At 33.1% G+C, this 26,720-nt stretch overlaps 1 pseudogene across 1 annotated transcript; it reads left to right on the top strand.

Moving 5' to 3' along the window:
• The first annotated feature begins 11,926 nt into the window (after positions 1 to 11,926).
• LOC149564574 (GDP-mannose transporter GONST3 pseudogene) lies at positions 11,927 to 26,002 on the top strand (annotated as a pseudogene). The gene is made up of 2 exons (XR_016361441.1): positions 11,927 to 12,276; positions 24,626 to 26,002. The product of XR_016361441.1 is annotated as a GDP-mannose transporter GONST3 pseudogene (transcript).
• The last annotated feature ends 718 nt before the right edge of the window (positions 26,003 to 26,720 follow it).

Raw genomic sequence — 26,720 nt, 5'->3', positions numbered from 1 at the left:
CCATAACATTGACAAATTGTAGATACCTAATTGCCCCAACTAGACAAAATTTGTGAAGCAATTACATAATGTAGACTTTGCTTGAAAAAACTAACTCTTGGATCATTTGGACTTGTACGGCTTTCTAGGCTTAAACTTTGTTTCTCTTTTAGGACATTTAGAAGAATAATGACCAAGTTCTTTACATGTCCAAAAAAAAGAATTTTGTTACCTTTGGGTTCTCTCTTCATAAGCAGGGAGAGTCCTTTATTAATCTTCCTTTCATCTTCTTCTTGTGTTGCTCGACTACCACTAGCATAATCTCCACTTGTGATAACACTTCTTGTCAATGTAGGTATGTCTCTTTGTACACTAAAAGTTGTTTCGAATCTAGAAAATTCTTCATTCTATTTCATCCACAATTCATATGACTGCAACCTTCCAAGAAGAGTCTCTTTTGTAAAGTTAGGTTTACAAGGAATAAATTGTCCAATCATATCTCATCTTTTGTCTTAGTTCCACCAAAGCTCCTAATTCCTGTAACAATCTCATATATCCTACCAAAATATCCTCTTATAGTTTTATCTTCCTTCAGTTTAGCATCTTGAAACATACATATCTAGCTCTGTAAGCTATCCTTCTTAGCATGTTCATCACCTTCAAATATCTTTTGTAAAGTAATCCAAATTTCATGTGCAAATCTTAAATATTTTACCTCTCCATATTTAATTTTAGGAAGGGTTGTTAATAGTGCTTCTCTAGCAAGCATTTTCTACATGTATAGATATTTTTCACTCTGTTCACAATATTCAAGCTTGTCCTCATCTACTGTAGTCTTTTTTGTCATAGTAACCAACCAAAATTTTGGACCCATGCATAGCCAGTGAGTCTTCATCTTCTCCTTCTAGCTATCATAGTTAATTCCATCAACTTTCAAAGTTTCATTTCTCAAATAAGCCATGGATCTCCTGAATCTATTAGAATTTTCCTTTAAGGACATGATGCTCTAATACCAATTTTTAGAAAGTAAAGTCCATCAGGATATCTGAGAGGGGTGGGGGCTTGAATTAATTATGCATTAAAAATAATTTTCAATACCTTTATTAATTCTAAAACATGTAAATAATAGATGGATCAACCATATAAAGATAATAATGCACAATAACACCAAATATGTTAACTAGGGAAACCCTTGATCAAAGGGAAAACCTCGATGGGAATGATTACCACAAGATGACTACTAATATAAAAGTTCCTTGTGAAAGGATGGACTTTGTTAGGAGACAATAGAATATAATCAATACATACGAGTCCTTGTTAGGAGACTTTGAATCATTTTTCAAGTACTCGCGAGTAATACTAAAAGATACAACTAATTTACGAGTACTTGCTTTCAAGAAAATCTCTTTAAAAGCTACCTCCATAAAACATTACATAACTCTATCATGTCTTCACATCTCTTTTTGTGCTCATAATTGAAGCAATTTTACATATCACAAAATATTTCCTTAAGTGCATGGAATCTAACTCGTAATCCTTTGACTATGTTGATTACATCTTCCTCTCCAACTTTGGTAATTTTCATAGAATAACATTCATGTTGACATCAATGACAAAATCTCTCATGAATACAAGACATAAGCACTTAATCATGTATCCAAAAATGCTAACATACTCCCCCACATGAATACCATCAACATTCATGCTAACAAGGATATATTAGGGCATGCTCTACGAGAGAGTATTGAAGCAACTAGGAACTTTGGATCCTTATTCACTAGAATCAACAATACCTTTTTAGTGTTAATTCCAAATAAAACTAATATCAAGGATCGATGAGATTATAGGCCTATAGATTTATGCAATACCATCTATAAAATTCCATCTAAAGCATAAGTCAATAGACTTTAAAGAGTCTTACTAAAGCTCATATTTGAAGAACAAACATGTTTCATTCCCAGTAGACCTATCTTAATGGTATAATCACAATTCAAGAATTAATTTATTTTGTTCAGATTAATAAGGAATCATGAATGTTAATGAAGTTAGGCATCCAAAAATCCTACAAAAAATTAGATTGGAGATTTTTGTGTAAAACACCCTAAGTCATTGGCTTCTCTTGTCAATGGATAAACTTGATATATAACTCTACTTCGACATCCAAAAGTTTTCTACTCATAAATGGTACGCTTGAAGGTTTCTTTAGTATTTCCAGAGGTATTGGGCAAGGGGACTCAATATCACCTCTCCTCTTCATCACAATGGTTGAAGCATTTGGTAGAGCCATAAAAAGAACACAAACAAAAGGAAAGGTTTGAGACATTATAGTAACAAAGGAAGCCCCTAAAATAACTCACCAACAATTTGCAGATGATGCCATTTTACTAGGAGAAATTACCTTGGAAGAGGCTCAAACATTTAAGAAAATAATAAAATCTTATATGCAAGCATCAAACCAAAAAGTAAATGCAAATAAATTAGAAATTTTCTTTATTAATACCAATGATGAAACTAAGTAAAACATTTGCAATATAATGGAATATTAGAAAAAAGATTTTCCATGTAAATATCTTGAAATCCAACTAGAAAAATGAGTTAGAGAAGGAGAAACTTTGAATATGGTTTTGGAGTAAATAGATAAGAAAATGGAGAGTTGGAAAGGAAAATAGCTAACTAAAGCAAGTAGGATAACTATGATCAAAGAAGTTCTATCAACCATTCTGTTAGGATAAACCATGGACAGAAATAAAAACTACATGCAAATATAACCAATAAGAGAAAATAATAGAACACACAGAAATGAACACAAGGCACCAAGATTTAACGTGGTTCACCCAATCCTTGGGCTACGTCCACCAAACAGCAAGTCCGATCTTATTACAATCCAGTGATTACAACCTGATTACAATCCGTAATCCCTTACAGTTCAATACCACCGCAAGAACCAATTTCGTATCACCACACATGAAAAATACCCAACCCTAAGCCCTTTTTATACAAGTATTAAACCGCTTTAGGGTTATAACATGTCGGCCATATGTCGGCCATAATATGTCGGCTACTTACCAAAATTTTTTTTTTTCGGGGCGATGCCCCGAACCCCACTATTTATGAAGTATGTACAATACTTTCCTGATCAGTCACCGCAATCTAACACATTCCTACATATCAAATGTCATGTCTTTCCATGCCCAAAGGAGTTAAAAGTAAATTAGAGTCTAAACTAAAAACCTTCTCTTAGCAAGGTATTATAAATAAGAAAAAAATAGGCATTGAATGAACTGGATAATATCCTATAGAGCTAAACAATATGAAGGCCTTGGAATAAAAAAATTGAGTTGGCAAAATGAAGCTTTAGGAGAAATTCTATTATAGAGAATGTACAAAGAGCATAATAGTAAATGGGCATATGTTTTATTTCATAAATACTTGAACAACTCTAAACCCCTTTCCTTGTTCCAAACTAGAAACCCTCCAAAAAGATCTAGAAACTAGAATCTATGATGAAATGCTACCCTTTAATAGAAAATAACCTAACTTGGGATATCAGACTCGATCAAGATGTATGTTTTTGGGAGGTATCATGGGATGGACTTTCTTTTCCAGGTAGCTTTAATTTATCACCCAATATCAACAATATCCTAACTATTATATAGGGAGATCAAGTTTGTGATTATAAAGTTAAAGTAAATGATAACCAATATGGAGGATGGCAATAGAAAGCCCTAGGAGACACACCTCTATCACTATAGGAAAAAGTCACATTCACTCAAGTTCTAAACAAAAGACAGGTCAATCACAAAGAAATGGATGATAAATTAATATGGGGAGCTTCAAAGGATGGAAATTACAAAGTTAAAATAGGATATGAAAAGATTTTAAACTCATTACAATGGGAAAAGATAAATATTCCCCTTAACTTGTGTTGGCATTCGACATGCCTTATGAAGGAAGGAATCTTTCTTTGGGCCACCACACAAAAATAATCCTAACATCGAACAAATTTACCAAGATGGGTTTCGAGGGCCCATCAAGATGTTCATTATGTGGAAATGATTTTGAAATGATTGAACATTTGATGTATTGTTGTCCTTGTGTTAGGAATAGCTAGCAATGGTTATGTCAAAAACTAAACTAGCAAATAACATTCCCTAAAAATCTAATAAGCCTTCTAAGGAGCTGGCCTAATTATAGGTAATCTAAAATATATAATAACCTATGGAAAATATCCCTCTCCATTCTCCAATGGGAATTTTGGAAAGAAAGAAACAAAAGAGTATTCTTCAATGATAAGATGGATCAAACAACCTTCCTTAATAGGGTTGAGGCTAGTATTATGGAGGTAGCTAATAATAATCTCCAAAATATATATAAAGAGGAAGAGAAATTTACTAAATGGGATATAGAGATGTGCAAGAACTGGTTCAACCTAATAATTCCACCAATGACTTATCCAAAATCAAACAAACTAGCAAGGGAAAAATGCAAATGGAAACCTCCCCCAATATGATGGGAAAAGTTAAAATTTGATGGGACTTCTAGGGGTAATCTGGGTCCCGCCAACTTAGGATGTATTATCCACTCAGATTAAGGTTTTTGTTTAATCAAACGTGCTAAGCCTCTAGGGGAAATGTCTAATAATCTTGCAGAGATAGAGGCTCTAATTGAAGGTTTAAATATCGACAGAGAATTGGACATTAATAAACTAGTTATAGAAGGTGACTCGCAAATTATCTTAAATGCATTAAGGACAAGGAAAACTCATGATTGGATTCTCGGTGTAGGAGCGCCTAAACATCAAGATGTTGCAGATGATTCCAAGGGATATCATAATGAATTGAATTAAATTCATATGTCTAGATGTGGTATTCCATGAAATTGAATAAATTGTAATGTCTAAGGGCTATAAAAATGTAAAGTGGTCATTTCGATGTCATTCAAGACCTAAATTGCTCAAAGGGTCAAAATGAAATATAAAGCCATGAAAAATTTAGAAAGAATGTAAAAGTGTGTTAAAAAGGTTATTTGGACATGTCTAGTGTGTACAAAAATGTGTTAAAAGGCTTATTTGGACATGTCTAGTGTTTATTTACTAAGTTTGAGGTCATTTTGTAGAAGTGTCTTAAAAGTTGTTAAAAAATTGCAAAATTGCAAAGTTGTAATATTGCAAATTTCACCAAATATTACAAAAAAGAACTTGAAAGGTCATAGGGGATGTTAAATGGTTTCTAACTACATAAAATATTATAAATAACATTTATTGGTTGTTCCAAAAAATAATGGAAGGAGAGCATTTTGAAGCAATTGGTGTATTCAAAATTTTCTATTTTGATTGGTGTTAGTTATTTTTATGTTATTTATAGGCCTTGTACACATCTGCATAGCCTGCAAGTTTTGTACAAAGCATATTTATTTCAAAGTAGGATGAACAAAATCCCATTTGGTTTTTGTTTGGAATGATTAGTGAAGAAATGAAGAAGTTCTAAGTGTTCAAGGAAAGTTGTTTTCAGATTTGAGATTCCCTGACAATAGTAAAGTTGTAGTATTTGGTATGGACATATGTAGAAGATTTATGAGCTATAAATGGATGCATTTAAAATATATGTTAATAATATTTCATTTCCTTTTGGTTTGAGTCATGTTTATGTAGATGTGAGAAAGTTATGGATCTTTTAGTGAAAACTAGTTTTTAAATGTCTTCAATAGAGTTGTAGGCAAAGATTTGTGCTTATTTAATGATTTAAGAATTGGAAATCTTAATGGCTTACATATTATGAAACTTGATTCATAGAGGGGTACTGTGATTTTTTTATGTGGCTAATTTGGTTTTGTTTTTTGGGAAAAATATTGGACGCCCTCAGTAGGGTCACATATATCCTTCCTAGTTTATGACAGTGAAAATGAGTCTCAGTGTAGAGACCATAACTTGAAATGAATAGTTGGATTGGTATCAACTTTGTATATGTTTTAATAGGCCTTTGGAAAAAAATATGAAAGGGTTTTAAAAGAAGATATTAGAAAGAAAAGGTATGAATAATATATTCAAGCATATAAATCATACTATGTGAATGGTGAAGTATTGATAAACTTGTGTTGAAATATGTTTTGTTTTACCTCATGAGATGCCTCTAAATTATGAAATTGTTGAGTGGAAATTGAAGGGATCAAAATGGATCTTAATGTTTGGTTATTTTTTTAGGATGCTTTGCATTAGATTGGTAGTAGAGCTTGAAGATCTTAATTGTGGGGGTAGAGCACTGAATGAGGCAATCAATACTAGGACCTTGAAGATTTTTTTTTGATTTGTTGATGAATTTTTGGTTGTAGGTGCTCATCCATTTTGTTGCAAAAGGAAGGTGTTATGTTGTTGTGTAGACAAATAAGGAAGTTCTATCAGGGCCACGAGAAGGTCCAGTGAATGCCAAAAGACTAGGGAAAAGAGGAAGGATGAGATACTTAGGTGAGGAACGTGAGTTTTTTTTTTTTTTTTTGGCGAGTTGAAACATCAATGGTAAAGGTGGATCTTCGATTGTTAAGGCACCATTGAGTTGCAACCACTAATGCTCCACTAACACAAGTATTTAAGAAGATTATTTTGAGGATAGTCTTGTCCTTGAAGAAAATGATGATGGTGATAGAGATATGAAGAGGCAAGTATGAATGTGAAATGTGAAGATTTTTGCTTGTGTTTTTTTGCAAGTTATTGGTTCCATGTTTCCAAGGGACATAGAAATTTTTGAAGGTGGAGAGTATGGTGCATGAGCACCTAGACATCAAGATGTTGCAGATGATCCCAAGGTATTTTTTAATGAAATAATTTAAATCCATATGTTTGGATGTGGTATTCCATGAAATGGAATCAATTATAATGTCTAAGGGCAATAAAAATGTAAAGTGGTCATTTAGGTGTCATTGAGGACCTAAATTGCTTAAAGGATAAAAATGATATATAAAGCCATGAAAATGTTAGAAAGAATGTAAAAATGTGTTAAAAAGGTTATTAGGACATGTCTAGAGTGTATTTACTAAGTTTGAGATCATTTTGTAGAAGTGTCTTAAAAGTTGTCAAGAAATCATGAAACTACAAAGTTGTTATATTGCAAGAAAGAAGTTGAAAGGTCATAGGGGTAGTTAGATGGTTTCAAACTACCTAAAATGGTATAAATAACATTTATTGGTTGTTCTAAACAATAATAGGAAGAAGGAGAGCATTTTGAAGCAATTGGTGTATTCAATTTTTTAAATTTTGATTAGTGTTAGTTATTCTTATATTGTTTCCAAGCTTTGTATGGACTTGTACGACTTGTAAATGTCGTAAAAAATGTATTTATTTTAAAGTAGGATGAATAAACTTGTTTATTTTTTGTTTTGAATTGTTATGTGGATAAATGAAGAAGTTATGGATGTTTCAATAAAAGTTGTTTTTTTTTTTCAGATTTGAGATTCTCTAACAATAGTCATGTTGTAGTGTTTGGTATAGACACGTGGAGGATTTATGACCTCTAAATGGATGAATTTGAAATATATGTGAATAATATTTCATTTCATTTTGGTTTGAGTCATTTTTATGTAGATGTGAGAAAGTTATGGATCTTTTAGTGAAAATTGGTTTTTAAATATCTTCAATGGACTTGTAGGAAAAGATTGGTGCTCATGCAATGATTTAAAAATTGGAAAAATTATGGATTACATATTTTGAAAATCTATTCATAGAGGGGTACTATGGAATTTTTTTGGGATCATTTGGTTTTGTTTTTTGGGAAAGATATAGGATGCCCTAGGCAAGGTTGCATATATCCTTCTTGGATTATGACAATGAAAATGGGTCTCGGTGAAGAGACCATAACTTGTAAATGAATAGTTTCATCCATATCATCTTTGGATATGTTTTAATAGGCCTAGTTTGGAACAAGTACACAAAAAGGTTTTGTAATAAAATGTCAGAAATAAAGGTTATGAATAATATAATTAGACATAGAAATCAAATTACGTGAATGATGAAGTATTGATAAACTTGTGTTCTAATATGTTTTTTTTACCTCATGAGATGCCTCTGAATAATGAAATGGTTGAATGGATGTTGAAGGGATCAACATGGATAATAATGATGGGTTGGTTTGTAGGATGCCTTGCATCAATTCTCAACTCTAAACTTGAATATTCATTAATCAGAGTTTGATAAATTTGAGAAAATAATCATAAAACATATTTACAAAGAAGGAAATAAAGAGGAAGACAACCTCACAAACAAAGGTGTAGATGGAAAGGACCTTTTTCTTAGCTCATCTAGTTGAAAAATTGATCTTAGATTCCATATCTAGACCCTATATAGTTTTAATTTATAATCAATAGCCATTATATTGTAAAACTAGCCAAATGTGACATAATACTAAAAATGCAAAAAAAATATTATTACAACTAGGCTAGATACAAAGTAACTAATTAAGATAGATGAACAACATCAATATTTAAATTTTCTTAAATGTATTGACTAGACTAAATTCATCATCATAAAGTAGAAAGAAATTATAATGAGAATTTCAATTTAATAGAGCCAATTAGTAAGGGTAGTATATTCTCATAATAGTAATGGGTTATTTAATTATAGTGCAACTTAAATAGCCCAATTAAGAGTCAAAGTAAAGATTAAAAAAACTTAGTCATCACAATAGAGATCATAGGAAGCATCCCCTCACAAGCTATATATGATTGTCTTTTATCATCCTAATAATACACATGAATTGTTAAGATAAATCATTTGTACTCAATTTAGATTAGATAATCATTGACTATTAACAACGATCTTGGTCAAAGAGGTGAGTTTGTGCAGGATAAATAAAGAGGACAATATAATCATAAGTCATAGCAACAAGAAGAACACTTACTAAAATTACATTAAAGAGATAGTTAAAATAAATGCTCTAAATTGTGTGAATAAGGATCAATCTTCATAATCTCATTATTTTTGTAAATAGGGGAACACTCCTATATTTTTCCTATATCTCTAGTGGACATAAGTCCCTAGGCCAGATTGAAGCTTCTCCTAATTCTATTCACTTATGACCACTTGAATAGAGGAATCATGTATACATTTTACTAACCAATAATAAAAATATTGGCCTCATCCTTTTACCAATAAAAAATAAATAAATAAATAAAAATAATATAATTTATTCGCTTAAATTATATTTAAAAAAAAAATTTACTATTAAATACCTATCCACTCATTGTTGCAAGCACAAAAGCATGCAACTGCTAGTACATTTGTATTTGACATGCTTGGTATGGTTTGAGGGAGGGAGTCATAGTCACTTAATTATTATTATGTGTTAAATTTGAGTAGACTTGAACCTAAGACATCCCACATGAGATGCTTTCAAGTGACTGTTGTGCTATAGGCTCCTCCTTTAAAGTATTTTAATTTATTTTTTGCTCTTCACTTTATTCGTGCTATTTTTTTCATGTTATTTTTCTATTAATTTTTCATAGTAGATTTTTTATGTGATTTTTGTTACATAATCATTTTATTAATATATGATATATTATAAATAATATTTTTTAGTCTATTTAATTTTTTTTGGATACCGATTGAGGCTTGAATTAATTATTATTATGTGTTGAAATTAATTATTATTATTAAGTGTTTGGCTCGAACCTAAGACCTCCCACATAAGAGGCTCACAAGTTACTGTCGTGTTGTAGGCTCTTGTTTAATTTTTTCTTTAAAAAAAAAAAAAAAAAATTTAAAAAAAAAATAAAAAATAAAAAATATATATATATATATAAAATTCATGCACATTAAATTATATTTTAAAAATATTAGTAAACAATTATTGGCTCATCATTGCAAGCACAAAAGCTTGTTAAACCAATAGACTTTATGTAAGAACTTTGTTCTTGTCGAAAAATTGTTAGCTCTCTTCATTTATATCTTCTAACTTACACTTCAATTATATTTTGATTTTTTTTCAAGTTTAACATATAATTTTAAACATGTAAGTTAATCTTAGGCAAGAGCCTACAACACAAAGATAAATTGCGAGCTTAATAAATAATAATAATTAATCTTGGCTTTCAACTTCTTATCGATAAAAAATAAGTTTAAGGAATTTTTTAGATGCTCATTTTATTAATATATGATATATTAAAATATTAATTGTGTCAATATTTAATTAATAAGCATTAATTAAATATTATTAATTATTTAAAAGTAAATTATAAGAATAAATAATTTAATTAAATATTAAATAAAAACTAAATTAAATGTGCAAATAAAGTAGATTGATATTAATAATAAAAGTTGCATAGAGAGGGAGTTAAAGATATTAATTATTAATGAATATTAAATCATGCAATAATGCATAGATTTGAGAGTTCTAAATTTAAATGATAGAGTTAACTAGATTAACTAAAAGAATAATTATTAAATTAATTAATTAAAGTAAATTACTATTTATGAGGAGGAAATTAATAAATTATTATTTAATTTTACGTTGATTTGTTCTTTTAAGTTTGCATGTTAAAGTAAATTACTATTTATGAGGAGGAAATTAATAAATTATTATTTAATTTTAAGTTGATTTGCTCTTTTAAGTTTGCATGTTAGAAATCCTAGAGGGCTAGATTTTCTTTACTATTGTTATGAGTCTTTTTAAGAGTTGGGAAGTTCATTTTGGAGAGTTAGAATTAATAGGTCTATATAGAGGTTTTAAGAGCCTTCTTGAATAGTTAGTATTTACAGGTTTGTAGTGATTCACTATTGAAATTAAGGAGTAAATTTAAAGCTTGAGTATTTTGGATTGCTTATTCTAGACTTGTGTTGCCTTGAAAGGATTCACTATTGAAATTAAAGAGTAAATTTAAAGCTTACAAGTATTTTGGATTGCGTATTCTAGACTTGTGTGTTGCCTTGGAAATTTTGCTCGCAGATCAAAGGTAGGGTTTTAGAATCATGTAAAACTTTCTTTTAAAGAAATTGTTTGTAGTGATTGTTAAAATTTATGAATGATTATTTTGTGAAATTTAAAAGAGAGATTAGTTCTAAGATTATTTTATTTTGAGAAATTAGAATTTTTTTTACTATGTTCTCTAAAAGATTCTCATGAAATCTTAAATATAGAAATACTTGTATTAAAATTAACAAAAACTATATTGCATTAGAACCCTAAGTTGTTCTAGGAAACTTGCAAATCAAAAGTCTTGATAATATTAGGCAAATTAAAAGTTTCATTATTAATATTATTATACATGTAAAAAATTACATCATAAAAATAGATATATTCATGTGAAAATAATATATATAGACTTGGTTTTATTTTATTTATATATACATTTTAAAATTTAAAAATATTTAATTATAAATTTTAAAAATTATATTTAAAAAATGAAAAAAATATTATTAAAATATTTCTATTAATAGATTTTAGTATTAATGTTTACAAGTAAGTTTAGTAAATTCTTAATTGAATATAACTTTATTTTAAATAATTATTAATCAAAGTGTAATTATAAGTTAATATATATAATTATAATAAATATATGTAAGTTAATGAATATATATTTTATTAAATTTGATTTACTTAGTCACCTTGTATTATTTAACTTTATTATTAAAAAATAAATATAAAAAATATAAATATAATTTAGAAACAATAAAAAATGGTGACAGACTCAAAACTTTTAATCAAATATACAGTCAAAAAGAGAAATTAATTTCTAAAGATATTAAATTTATAAAAATTAATATTAATATGGAGGGAAACTCGTTTTTATGGAGACCAAGAGCTTAAGAATTAGATGGAAGAGTTCCCCAGCAAAAGAAATAACTAGCAAATTGGAAGGGATGGCCACACTAAAAAGTTATTTTGAGTCGGTACTTTCCATTGAGGAAAATATCCAGATCAGTGAAAATGATATTTAATTTTCATCATCCTTCGGTATTACATTGAACGAGGGAAATTTGAGTATGAATCGACGTTAAGTCAAGTGCATCAGTTAATAATGGTATGACAAAAGGACAGTACCACATTTCCGAGAATTCAGCTTTAAAGTGACGGAGATTTTTAAAGCAACACTATGGTCACCGCCCATGGCCCTTACTGATCATATTAATGGCCTGCAGCAGAGATGCAGTTGTTTATCTGCAGGCGTTCCAGTTTAAAATAGAAAAGTCTACTCTATATTTATAGCATGGAGCTGCTTTGACACAAAATTAAGGAAGAGATCAAAGCCAAAATTTGTTTCATGTTCTTTTCCCTTGGCTGTTGATAACACCAACAGTCTGGTTTGGGTGTTGAGGTGAGCAAATCAAGCTCTGTTCGTTTGATCTATTTCAAATATAATTCTTTCCGTTTGCATCCATATTCAAATCTCAAATATTAGGTACATGTTGCATATGATATGTTTGATGTACTTTAACTAAAGTTCTTTTTGTTTGTATCCATATTAAAATCTCAATGAATACATCATGCATATAATTTATTTATACTTATCTCAGCATAGACACACACATGCATTTCATGTTAGGATTGAGAAAACCATGTTGTAGAAATCCGTATGCATTTCATGTCAGTATCGTGAAAACTACGGTGCAGAAACCCATATGCATCTCATGTCAACATAGAGAAACCTAAGGAGAGCTGCATGCAGTTTTTTTCTTTGTATGGGCAGCGATCCTAGTTTGCTTGTAAGAGATTTTTCATCAGGATCAACAGATTCTAACTCAACTCTAATCTGTATTAACTGATCTTTGACAGCTGAACAAATACTCCGTATTTGGAGTTTTTCAGTCGTCTAGGTCACTTTACCTATGCTTTTCTCTGCTATTTTGAACAATGTGACACATTGCATTCCCGAGCTCTATTTTCTCTGTCCTTACATAGTTTGAAGTTCTTTCATTTGGATTTCCAGTTAGGACCCCCTAACAAAGATTAAGTTCATGGTTACCCACATGCCTAAACTGAGTTTTTCTATGTCCATCTTTACCCAACTTTTGTTGGGTTTTACTTCCAATGAACTTGGTTGGAGTTTATTTACCTTCATGCCCTACTGACTAGATCCATTGACCTATGTTGGTCATTATCTATTTTAAGTGAATGTGCTTTGGAGTCCCAAGGTTATAGTCCTGGTCATTCTCTATTTAACTGAATGTGCTTTGCAGCCCCAGTGCTACACTTTGGTCATTCTGTATTGCAACTGAATGCACATTGGTGTCTCATAGACCCGCTAAGTGAATTTGTTTGACATTCTGAAATTGCGAGTTTCTTCCTCTTTAGACGGGATTCATAGTTCTATTTAGAACATTACGATTTATTTATCTCTTTCTACGAGGAATGCAACTCTCCCGAGCTCTCATTTTGAAAAAGGACATGAGATGGTTTCTATCACGTTGGAATTTTCTTGTGATTATGCACTGAGTTACCCTGAAACCTACAATGAGTATATCTGTATTTTGTCAGGCACGACCCGTAGACTAGATTCAATCCTTGGTTACTAATATGTAATTCTGTCTTTAATTAAACTTTATTCTGTGTGACTTCATTCTGTTTGCTTCTCTAGATAGCATCCCACAGGGGTATTAAGCGTATAAAGAATATTCGTCACTCCCCATCAGAAGTTCAACTCTTTTCTTCTTTTGAATTTGGTCTTACGTTACATAGGATGTTTATATTTTTTATTGTTATACCACTGACTCAACCTAAGTTCTTAGCTACCGAACTGAGAAATGACAAGTCCATCTTTTGTGAAAGGTATGTGTGCTATATTCAAATTATTGGTTCCTGTAGATGGGATCCCATAGTTTGTTAAGTACACCATAGACCACTTATCACTTCCTATCAAGACTGCAATTCTCTGAAGACTTGTTTCGAAGTGGGGTTTTAGAAAGGATATGGTGCATTTGGATTTTCTCTGTGAGGAGCTAAGAACCCTGGTTCAGGCTTTAGTCAACTTTACAGAACGATTTTTTCTCAATAACTTCAAAATTGAGTTGGATAAGGTTATCCCTAGTTAGTATCTATTACTGTTACTTCCAATTCGCTTGTTGCTATTGGAGAGGATCACTTTGTTCCATCGCCAAGTTAAGGATCATCTATTACAAATACCCTTTTTTGGCTGAAGGATTTCTGCCAGTGTTCAGCATATTTGGATTTCTCACTCTGAACACACCAGGTTGAGTCCTTGGGAATTTGCACATTTGAATTTTTTCAGTGAGAAATTAAGAACCCTCAGTGCAGGTTTTGTCTTTTTATTTAGAACATTTGTATTTTTTAAGTGAGGACTCACTTGCCCAGGTTTAAGTCTTTGGTCACACAACATGTTTATTCATTGAACCAGCAAGCAATTTGATTACTCTATCCTAGTTAACCTTTGTCTGTTTGAATTTTGGTGGAATCATTTCTTCAGATTGAATCTAATTGTTTTTTAACCAAATGAAGGATCTTGGGTCAATTGTTCACCCTATAGCTACCTCCAAGCCCAGGGTTCCTGGAGACATTTGTACATAGCATTAACTTCCATAATGCTTTTATGTTAGTGTGGGAACTGCTGAAGTTTTTACCTGTTGTCTATGTTATTTTGTAAACTATCTGTAAACCAGCATTTCATTCTATGTATGCATGTTGTCAAATGCCTTTTGACATGTGATTTGTGGCATCCATGAATCATTTACCATGTTGTTTGTTTCAAAAGAAATAGGATACCACAATTCATTGGAAATATTTGTCCAGCATCAAATTTAGTTCTTTTGTATCATTCAATTCAGAAAAATATTCCACATCAATTATCATTAAATCTAAACTGTAATCTATTATCATTCAATGATAGATGGTGCTAACCATTGAACAATGAACTTTATGGGGAATCAAGGCAATTGTTTAGCATGCCCCTAAAGTATTGGTCTAGCTATGATAATATTGGATGACTCCTTTGCATTACCAACATAATTTCAGTATGCATACTTTTACCCTAGCACCATAAGATGCTTCTAGGTGTAGTCACAGGTGAATAATGGTGTGTTTATACAGTCTATTTCATTTGTTTCTTATTTATGGTCATAGTAATGTAAACTTACCATGCCTTGTAAAGATCAAAAGAATTCTTTGTTTCCAAATTGATCCTTTAATGAACCTACTGTTGGTGTTTTGAAACATCACGGTTTCAAATTACCCTGATGAGAACAAGATACATCTAGGGGCAGCTACTTCCCGTCTGCAACATATCCTTTCAGACATCGGGTCAACTATAAGGCTAGACCTTTCTTCTACTTCAGGCTCTGCAAAACCTAGGTAGTTGTACCTTAGATTCACTTATATGGTACCAGTGCTAAAACATACACTTGAATCTAACAAAACAGATAAAACCCTTAATCTTTTAATACTTATGCAAAGATCCTAGGCATGAAATAGCTAATAACATGGCCTAAGAAATTGATAAGCTAAGTGAGGGCATCCTTTCAACTCTTAAATGGAAAGGGAAATGGATGATTATAATGTTGATTTCAACAAAACCCCAGAGATGCAGCAGTAAGAACAAGTTGATTTTGTAACTGATCAGTGCCTTGTCCATTGGGCAATTCCATGAATTACACACATACATCTATGATACCATTGACATATTCCATACATCAAGATATCAGATCTATCTTATCACTTTGTGAATCAAACATCGGTGTTCATAAGGACCTCATTCTCGTGAAGTATCCTTCTCAAATAACCAACAACCCTGTCAAATATATCAAGCATTTACTTGGCCCTTTGTTCCAACAACAAAATATATCAGACATACAACCTTAAGGGGATGCAAATGGGTCTCAGTTCTTTGTCCCTAAACCACATAACATTGTAGATTACAGAGATTGGAGATGAGAATTAGAATGAAATTAAGAGATTCCTGTTCATTTGTATTCATTTCTTTGAGACTATACATTCAAGTGCAAGCAAACAATTCATAAAACCACTAAATAGATTAGGACTATCTATATTAGCTTAACTACTGCTATTCATATAAGAGAAAATATGTTGAAGAAAAATGGTATCACAGTAATGAAAACATATCAAAACTGGAACCTATGGTCTCATAGTGAAACCTGCCAACCACCTTTACAATGAATGAGAAAGAGAGAGATATAGGAAAATAATGAAATCCCGGATCTGTTCTGGAAGTGACATGTGTCCACTTGAATCTTCATTTCTTGCTGTTGTAAAACATCTCTCATCTTTCTACTTATGAAATTTGATATGATTTTCATCATTATTCTGTAACAAATCCGAAATATCTCTTTTTCAATGATGAAAACCCTTACTTTGCCAAAATATCTAAAATGCATCTGAAATGCTGATAATACCTTGATTCAACTGACTTGGAGGTGACAAAATTCGTTCCTAATTGCATTCATACTGCCTTTTATGCTCATTTAGTTCACCATTTCACTGGAAATCAAATCTGAATTGTCCCAACTGAATGAAACTAAAAAATGGACACCTGAGACAAATCCTCGCATAACTTGAACTAGCGGCTTCTTGTACGAAAACAAATTCCAAAAATGGGAAGTTTGTTCTCTCCCGAATCCGGCGATATATAATAGTGCTATACTTACCAGAAAGACCCAGAATTTGAGTTTGAATTTTAGACTCCTATCATGGCTTTGTGATTGCATTTGCTTGCAAATATCTAATTTTTCCTCAAGTCAAAACTATAGGTTTAAATCAAAATTTATTTAAAACTTCTCTATACATTGAGAAAGGGAAAATTAAAAAATAAATTATTTTAGGCATTTTGATTTTTCCCTCTTAATTTCCATCCGGGTCAAACATGTTTGACCAAGTTGTGACACGTGTCATGCTCTAATTGGCCCTTTTGTTGCATAGTCATTTGACACCTGCCACTTGAGCACCATGTGTCACTGTTTCATTGGTCCCATGTCCTTCCATGTGGTGGCCATGGCCATGTCATCGGTTGTTATGTTGCTATCTTAGTTAGCATGGTGCCATGTCATCACGACATAGTGATGTTGCGACATGTGGCACCTCCATCCATGTCAGCAGTGCCATGTCATTGCCTCGTCATTGTGCCATGTCATCGATCGCTATGTCGCATGACACCTCAGCATGGTGCCATGTCATCGCGACATGTGGCACTATTTGCCACGTCACTACCTTAGGAATTTGTGTCGGGTCTTGGAGCCTTCGCGACGTGTCACTGTCAGATTCGTCCATCTGAATCCATGCATTGCCACTTGTCATCATTTGGTTGGTCGAGCAATCTAGTCATACCACCACATCGGCTCTCTATGTTAGCATTTTCGTTGAAAATTTTATTATATTTTCCCTTTGGCCGTCTGCAGGCCCCGCGCAAGTGAGTGCTTGTATAAAAATATCATTTTTGCCCATTACACTATAAATGTGGGGTAAATCAAATAGGCTACCTCCTATGAACATCTTTCGTTATTAGCAGACTAGATCAAACTTGACGGGTGTCGAACAACAATGTCAATATATGGAATCCCAATCAAAAAGGCCTTGCGCCAACACAAAGGAAAACCTTTCTCAAGCGATGCTGAACTTAGGAGCTAGCAAACCCAATGGGGTGGATGCCTCGTCTCGAGTGTGAGTATCTATCAGCTTCCTTACTTCTTCCTTAAGCTTAAGAAAATTGACTGGTCTTCAACATCTGTAAAGTTTCCAAGTAAGCTAGCGCCAACACGATTGAAGCTTCCACTGTGGCTTAGCATTTAACATGCTCTAAGGTGTAGGCGCTTCCTCAAAGCGACTCCCTTCTACAGCCTTGGTGGCCTCACCCAATTCAATAGGTCCACGAATCACTTCACTCCATCGCCATGTCCATTGCCGCTTTGCCTTTGCCGGTTTTCATATTCTGCATTTGGGAGGCGTTAGATGCAGAACTTTAACTTCCTATAAACATCCTCCTCAGGTTCAGATGCTGAAGATGATTGTTGTGGTAAAGTTCGCCATTATGGAGCATAATCCTACGATTATACTTGCAACTGCTACAGTGTTTGGTGTAATATCTGGTGATGCAGATAGCAATTAGCCAATTTGGCAGATAAAGATGGAACATCTCCTCTTCACATTGCGTCTTTTTAGGAATGTATGAATTGCTTCTTTAGTCTAGAGCAAAACTAGACGCCAATATTGTCATCTTCACCTTTTAAACGGCTTACTCCATATTATCTGATGTTGATTCAGAATTTAGATCCTCTGGCTGGTAATGTGGTAGTGGATGCTTCTAATCTTGGCCTTTGTTTTAATAATGATGAGGAACATGTGTTGTATTGGATAAGGCTTTTATCTTCTACACACTTGAGTCGCTATTCTCCTTAGCACAAACTCATTGTAATCGGCAATATTGGATTGAAAAGTACGTGTCATTGCTCTGGTGTAGCTTCAAGAAAAAACATCACTAGACTAGTTAACACATCTTCCACAAATGGATTTATCCATATTCATTTCTATCTTCTAAAGTTGGATAATCAAAATGGTTCCCCATCATTCAACCTCATCTTTAAAAAGGTGCCATGGATGCTTTTTATGCTACATGAAGCTGATTGAGTCGAATTGACAAGAAGCAAAGTCAAATTGCATTTCTTAATTTCAACACTACCAACGAACGTAGGGACTCTTCTTTGTTTGTGTGTGCAGTCATTTTCCTCCATGTTCATATCTTGCACATGTATCCCAAGTTTATCTATTTGGTTTGAAAGATTATGTTTGCATGCCAAAACATCAAAATGCATAGAATAGACATAACATCGCTTAAACATCTTCAATTCCGAATATCCTACCGATCTGATGAAATCAATTGGGCCCTAACGTGGGTCCGGCTAAATTTTTTTTGGTTTCCAAACAACTGAACTGTCAAATTGATATATTAATCATCTAATGCTGATTTGGTCAAAATTCAATCATTGTCGCATCATTTAAAATTGACTTTCAACCTTTCTTACAAATTGCCAGTTTCGTGCCAAGGGCTGTGACTAGCTTCAAAAACTGACCAGAACACCTGATTGGGCTCTGAAAAGAGACATATAGATTCTTTACTCCACATTCTCTTACCCTATTGAATCTTGTCTCATGACGAATTATCAGTCAAAAGAGATTGACTATCAAAGTTGCCTTCTTAGAACTGTTTGCAAGAAAACATGTCAAAAAACCACAAAACGCATTCAGATTTGGCTCTGAAAATAGGGCAAACTGACACTTGGGGGCACGAAAACTGGGGCATTGGTTTTGTCACGAGGAGATTATAATTCTAGGATTAGGGCTCATGACGAATAATTGGGTGCATTTTGCGAGCCGTCAAAGTGGGCTACTTAGATTTGTAAAACTAGAAACATTGGTAGAAAAGTGGTTTTTGCAAACGGAATGGACTTGGGAAAGTGTGCAGACAAATTCGTCAAGACTTACAAACTGGCACACTTAAAGAATTTTCAGAGTAGAGTGCAATGGTACAATCCATTCGATGTCACCTATCACAGATTCATAGTTATAACATCTCGAATAGGGGCACCGACAAATCTGCACTTCTTGACATAGTGAAACTTTACAAATTGCATATGGAATCGCATTCAAAAATTGATCAAACGGATTCATCATAAGCTCAAAATTGAAACATAACAAGTCTCCGATCTCTAGAATGCAATGCAAAAGGAATTATCTCATTTCGGTCAACTGAGTCAAAGTTATAACCGGTCAAACAGGGCCTCCCAGAATTCTAAGCAACTTACATCAGCATGACAACAATAAACAACCAACTTTGAGGGATTCAATACCTAGTCAAAACATGTTGAAACAACTTGAAATCTGAAACATAGGTTCTTTGATAGGCACACTAAACACTCCCAAAGTGACAAGTCATGAAACATAACCGGTTGCAAGATATTCAATCGCAAACTAGGCCTCCTGTCATTGTTTGACACTAAGGCAAAAATGCAGATTTGAACATTGCTCAAAACGTAACTTCACAGTATGACTCGAAATGAAAATTTATCTTCATGGGACAAGTGGATATGCTGAATTCAAGGTGTTAGGCAAAAATGTAGATTTGAACATTGCTCAAAACAGAACTTCATAGAATGACTCGAAATGACAATTTATCTTCATGGGACGAGTGGATATGCTGAATGCAAGGTGTTAGAAACATTAAACACCTCTTAGGCTTCAAAAGGACAGCTGGGTACATATGCATTAAATGCACTTTAAAGGGCTCAAAAGCTTGGAATGGTATTGAGATCGAGAAGGCGATTTTGACTTCCAACACCTAACATGTTTAGAAATGATGCCAAATGAGTAGAGTGATTATCCTTCCTCTCAAATAGCCATTGCTAATATTAAATTATCTCCATCAAGAATTAAATATGGAGGCGTCTTGCTTACCTCTCTACTACAAGTATGCTCTAATTGAGAAGCTTATCGAGTGCATTTCCACTGTGCAAGTTCTTGGTCCTACAGGCTTCCATCTTATTGGAGGTGCAGAATTTGATTTATTGTCTTCTTAGAAATCTTTTATAAATGCTTTTATATGCCTTCGCATGCGTGCTTATATGTGGGCATTAGCTGAATGATGTTAGAAGGGGCAGGAGAGGGAGCGAGGGAGGAAGACGGCATCATTTTGTGTTTATTTCTATGCTTTCTTGAATGCTGATTGGTTAAATCTTCTGAAATTTTTGAATATGGTGTGTAGCAGCACAATTTTCCTTTTCTTGGAATTTGATTGTTTAAAGGAAAAAGGAATGTGATTCTCAAATATCTAAAGCTTTTGAAATTTCATATTCTTCCTTTAGACCTTTGTACAAATTTACATAAAGTCATTGTTCACAATAACCAATATAGTGAGCTTTCATCCATTATCATTTGTCTTTTCTTAGCACCAGTAATATGAGCAACTTGGCATATTGTTTGTTGGAATATCAAAAGTTGCATAGAACAATAATAATTGAATTTTTTCTAGAAATTTGAAATTGTGTAAGCACTTGCTATTTTGCCACAAAAAAAAGACTATTATGCACAAGTGGAGATTGTAAAATCACTCACATGACAAGCTTGGTGTTTTTGTCACCACTGTGACAAATGTGTGACACTTGTAACAGTTCTACAGTCACTTGGATGATCATTGATTACGTAGCCTTTAGAACAAGGGCTGTGGTGGTTTTGTCATGATCTAGAGAATTATCATGGGAAATAAAGAGAATAGTCCCAATAAACAAAAATGTTCCTCTTGTATTTTTTTTAACTGGGAGCAACTGGAGGATGTCCCTTAAGCCCCAGTCTTCAACAGATATAAAAAATAGTGACGCCTCAAAAACTGTTGGCAACATGCCCTTGGATTTCCATACAAAAAAATCACACATTTCAATCCTAGAAACCTCCAAACAACAGGAAAGCTTATCTAGATAACAAAGACATATACAATACTCAATTTTATCCTCAAAAGCTTCAAACAAAAGAAAAAATTTCCTCGTAGCAACCAACTAGCTCATATACAATATATTTGAATGCATCAGAACAAGTAGAGTGATTGCAACAATACTTGTTCCTTTCTCACTATTAATCTTAGTCTGGTATACCAACAGATTCCCTTTCTTGATGCTTACTATCCAAGAAAAGTCCTAGAGAGTCTTTCTTACTTTCTTGATGCTTACTATAGCCAAGAAAAGTCCTAGAAAGTCTTTCTTATGCATTCGAGGTCACAAATGGAGGCTTGTAATGCATAAGAAAGACTTTCTAGGACTTTTCTTGGATAGTAAGCATCAAGAAAGGGAATCTGTTGGTATACCAGACTAAGATTAATAGTGAGAAAGGAACAAGTATTGTTGCAATCACTCTACTTGTTCTGATGCATTCAAATATGTTGTATATGAGCTAGTTGGTTGCTACGAGGAAATTTTTCCTTTTGTTTGGAGCTTTTGAGGATAAAATTGAGTATTGTATATGTCTTTGTTATCTAGATAAGCTTTCCTTTTGTTTGGAGGTTTCTAGGATTGAAATGTGTGATTTTTTTGTATGGAAATCCAAGGGCATGTTGCCAACAGTTTTTGAGGCGTCCCTATTTTTGATATCTGTTGAAGATTGGGGCTTAAGGGACATCCTCCGGTTGCTCCCAGTTAAAAAAAAATACAAGAGGAACATCTTGAAAACAAGGGGATGTCCTTGTATAATGTTCTTTCTAAAATAATATTTAATAATAATTAATAAGAATAAAATTAAAATATTAAAATAAATAAAAAGATAAAATAAAATATATATTTTGATCACAAGTATTTACGCTGCTCCAATTGCAAGTGCAAGGCCCAGCAGCCTCTGGAACAATATGATATCCACAGAGATGCACACAACTTATAGTATATTATTACCTAAGCACACAACTGAATCAAGAGGCTGCATTGTGTAATGCATTCTCTTATGATTGTAGTATTAGACCTATTACTTCAGGCACAGTTAGACAAGAGATGCTAAAACCCCTTCATTTTAAGACAAGTGATTTTCTTAAGAGAAGTTAATAAGTATGATAAGACATGCCTAAAACAATCCCTTCATTGTGCCATGTATATATATAGAAGTACATACGCATTCAAAAGAGGATGGAAGAATAAGGATTATCAAAAAATATATTAGAGACTCTTCAGAAGGAAGAGGTGTGAATTATATGTATTGCTGGGAAGCAATCAACGAGTAATACTGATTACAGAATGTTATATCTGAATTCTATCAAGGATAAAAGAACTGTTATATTACATAATAATATATACCTAGCCAATTCCTTACATATTTTTGGGTATCCATATATCGAATTAGGAATTATAAGATGCATTTGGTACTGATTAGGGTTTGGGATGGTGAAGAAGGTGTCAGTTTATATATGGCATGAATCATTAAGGGAAAGAACGATAATACATATATATCGTGAGGTCTCACCAATCATAATCAAGGAACCTGATCTATACTTAGTTGCCAAGCATTCTTGCATAAGAATAATCAGCAATCTAATGATGCTCAAATGGTTAAGGAACTCACTCGACACTTTGATATATAACTGCGTTTTGTTCTTAATCTCTCTCTTTAATGCCTATGAAGGGTAGGGGCTTTGTGTAGGGAGAGGGAGAGGCAGATAAGTTTTGTTCACATGTCGAATAGGTCCCAAGATTGGTAGGAACCTTGAGGGAACCCACTTGTAGACTGTTTCATGCGCCCTAGCACATGTTTTAGTTTGTGTTGTCTCTTCCATCTTCTGTCTCAAATTTCAATTTTGCTAAGTTGCATATGAAAGTACTTCATCTTGCTTGCATATGTAGTTGGGAATAAAAACCACATTCTATGATTAGAAGATACAAGAAAAGAAAGCTCTTTGTCAAAAACCCATTTTCATGATTTCCATGTTCCCTATTTTTTCTTATTCCGCTGCTGCCACGTGACTTAAACTTCATGTTGGTAATTTGCCAGTTCATTTGTAATGGAAATTCAAAACTCCATTATAAGTAGATGCTATGCCATACATTTTTCATACATTCTTCATTCATAAAGTGCACTGTCAACATATGCAATCCCCTTTGGAAAACCTGTTTTTGTTTTTTCTTACCATATAAGCAACCATTTTGAGCTCAAACCCATTCACCCATTCACTGTTCCAAAGTTTTCCAACCATTCCCCTTTTTCACAACATTCCAAAATCCGTATTTGTACATCAAAAAGTGTGCAAAAGACACATCTATATTTTATTCTCTCAACTAAAGCTTGTTGTCCATTCATATGCAGTGCTCCCACAAAAATCTCATTCTTGAGTTTTTCCCTCATTTGAAGATTTGATTTTGCCTAAAATCCTTCTCCCATAGTTTCTCAAAGGCCTTCCACTTTCCTATATGCATACTTTTCTAGATATGCAAAGTTTGAGCTTTAAAGACCATGTTATGGCTTTTATTGGTGACTAAAGAACAACAACATACAAAGGGAGTGATGAAAGATGGAATGATTGTAGACATAGAATGCTTTCAAGATAGAGATGGAAATAAACAAATGTTCTTTTCAAGAAACAACCACAATTATACTACAAAACAAGAAAGGAAGCAAGTTCCTATTCCAGGTCAAGATGCTTCCACCAAACCTGAGCACATCAATCATAAAGCATCCTTGTAGTAGCATGAAGACTGACCAAGGATGATGTATTAGGGGTTGTGTCTTGTTAGACAAGAATATTTTCATCATGTATACGTAATTTGTATTTGACAGATTTCATGTGATGTAAAAACAAAATGTATTTGCATGTGCTAGTATCACGTGCAAAGTTGTAACATGTAATCATGTTGCATTTACCTTAAGTCTTGTAGCATTGAATAAGTAAAACTTAGTAAGTTAGTTATAGAATAAGTTGAGGCGGTAAAGGTTTTCTTTTCATGGCCTCTTTGATTATCCACATTGTTTGCATCTCAATCATCAAATAAGTATTTACAATAGCTGGAAAAAAAAGCAAACAGTTTGGAGTGCCTCTAGAGGATACACAAATAGAGTTTTCTTTGGGAATTTTACTTAAGGCAATTACTGTTTTCATGTCTAAATAGTTTTCTGAAATACATTGAGACATTTCTTGATTGTCTGTGGTGCAAATTCACTTATCTGCTATATGTAAATGTTGATTTCAGATGTCTTCACAATTCCATGGATCTAAACAAGGTGAAAATGTAGAGATAAATTTCACAACTCTTAAAGAAATACAGCAATCATGGCGGGCCTCATTTAGGACACTTATGCAGGAAGTGTATGTTTATGGAATTGTAATTGGGTATTGTGTCTCAGCATCCTTGTTATCTATTATCAACAAATGGGCAATTATGAAGTTTCCTTTTCCTGGTTCTTTGACAGCTCTGCAGTATTTTTCAAGTGTAGCAGCAGTAGTTATTCTTGGTTGGTTTAAAGTTTTGGAGCATGATAAACTTGATTGTCAAATTATGTGGAGGTTTTTACCTTCTGCAATGGTCTTCTACTTGTCACTGTTCACAAATAGTGAATTATTGCTCCATGCAAATGTTGATACATTTATTGTTTTTAGATCGGTAGTCCCTATATTTGTAGCCATTGGAGAAACTCTCTACTTGAAGCAGCCTTGGCCCCGCATCAAAACATGGTGTGCTCTGGCTATTATCTTTGTGGGTGGCTTACTTTATGTGCTAACAGATTACCATCTCACCATAACTGCTTATAGCTGGGCATTGGCCTACTTGATAAGTATGTCCATAGACTTTGTTTATATCAAGCACGTGGTCATGACAATTGGGTTGAATACTTGGGGTCTGGTGTTGTACAATAATTTGGAGGCATTGCTTCTCTTCCCATTTGAACTAATCATAATGGGAGAGTTTCAGCAGTTGAAACATGTTAGCTCACAGAAGTCAAGTATCTGTTCTCTTGAAGTTTTATTGCCAGTTGGGCTATCCTGCTTGTTTGGATTATCCATATCATTTTTTGGATTTTCCTGTCGTAAGAGTATATCTGCAACAGGTTTCACTGTCCTAGGGGTTGTGAATAAGCTGCTTACTGTAGCCATCAATTTGGTAATTTGGGATGAGCATGCAACTATTGTGGGGACAGTGGGAATGCTGATCTGTATGCTTGGAGGAATCTTTTACCAGCAGTCAACTTCAAAGCCTCGATGTATCCCATCTGATCCAGTTCCCAACGACGAGGAAAAGGTACTCCTAAAGCTACCATCCTCAGAGTTAGAAGCTTCTGCAAAGCAGGCTGTTGCAAAAGAAACTTGAGTGACATTTTATTATGTACAAAGGTTCAGATCATGATTGATATTTTTTGTTAAGACTTTTCTAAAAATATCCTAGTTATATATAATTTTTTACCAACATAAAGTTTGTAGAGATCTGTAATGAATTTATTCCATTAAAAAATGTCACAGGTTCTGCATTTTTGAAAAATGCAGCATGTACTGCTATTTAGCTTTTTTTACAATGCACCATGTACTGCTATGTAGCTTTTTTTAAAAGAATAAATTAAATGATTGTTCGAGATGTGGACAGACCCCCCACGAGTTCTAATTGTTAGTAGTTTACCAGAGAGATTGTACCGAAGCCAAAAGTGGTTTCTACAAATGTTTTGTTTCTATCAGTGAGTGGAAGGTGATGCAGTTGGATTTGGCACTTTTCAGCTCAATTTAATGGGAGAGAGGCTTCATTTTGGTGAAGTAGGAAGTAAAAGCATATACCTCAATCAAGCTATATTCATTCGATTCATATTGTTGTAATTTCAAACTAATTATTTGGTTCCGAGTTCTAATTACTCAACTGTTACATGAAGAGGGAGTCACTATTCCACAAACTACAAAGTTTGTGCTTAATAAAGCATCTCCTGTGAATAAGCCGTTATGGCAAATGGCCATTAATAAACATTTTGCTTAAGAAGGTATATGTTTTAGTTATACATTTCATCATATTTTGCACACTGAAGTTGGTTTCTGCTTGTATTAGTTGGGACAGAAGTTGAATAGAAGTAATCATGAACTGAGAAATTATAATAGATCTTATCCTGTCATTGTGGATGGTATTATATGTTTCAATTGTTCCTACTATTTTTGTATTAAATTTTTTAGAGGATGTGAAAACATGTTACTATTTTTGTAATGATTTTATACAACATTTTGTGTTTCTATTTTTCAAATTGTTGTTTGACTTTTATCCTAACCATATAGGAAACGGAACTATAGGCCAGAAGTAAAAGTTAACCTGCCAT

The sequence above is a fragment of the Cupressus sempervirens genome, chromosome 3 (genome assembly GCF_028749045.1).
Source record: "Cupressus sempervirens isolate cs-2001-9-10 chromosome 3, ASM2874904v1, whole genome shotgun sequence".
NCBI lineage: Eukaryota > Viridiplantae > Streptophyta > Pinopsida > Cupressales > Cupressaceae > Cupressus > Cupressus sempervirens.
Note: the sequence above shows the minus strand (reverse complement) of the source record. Positions and strands in the feature narration are given on the sequence as shown.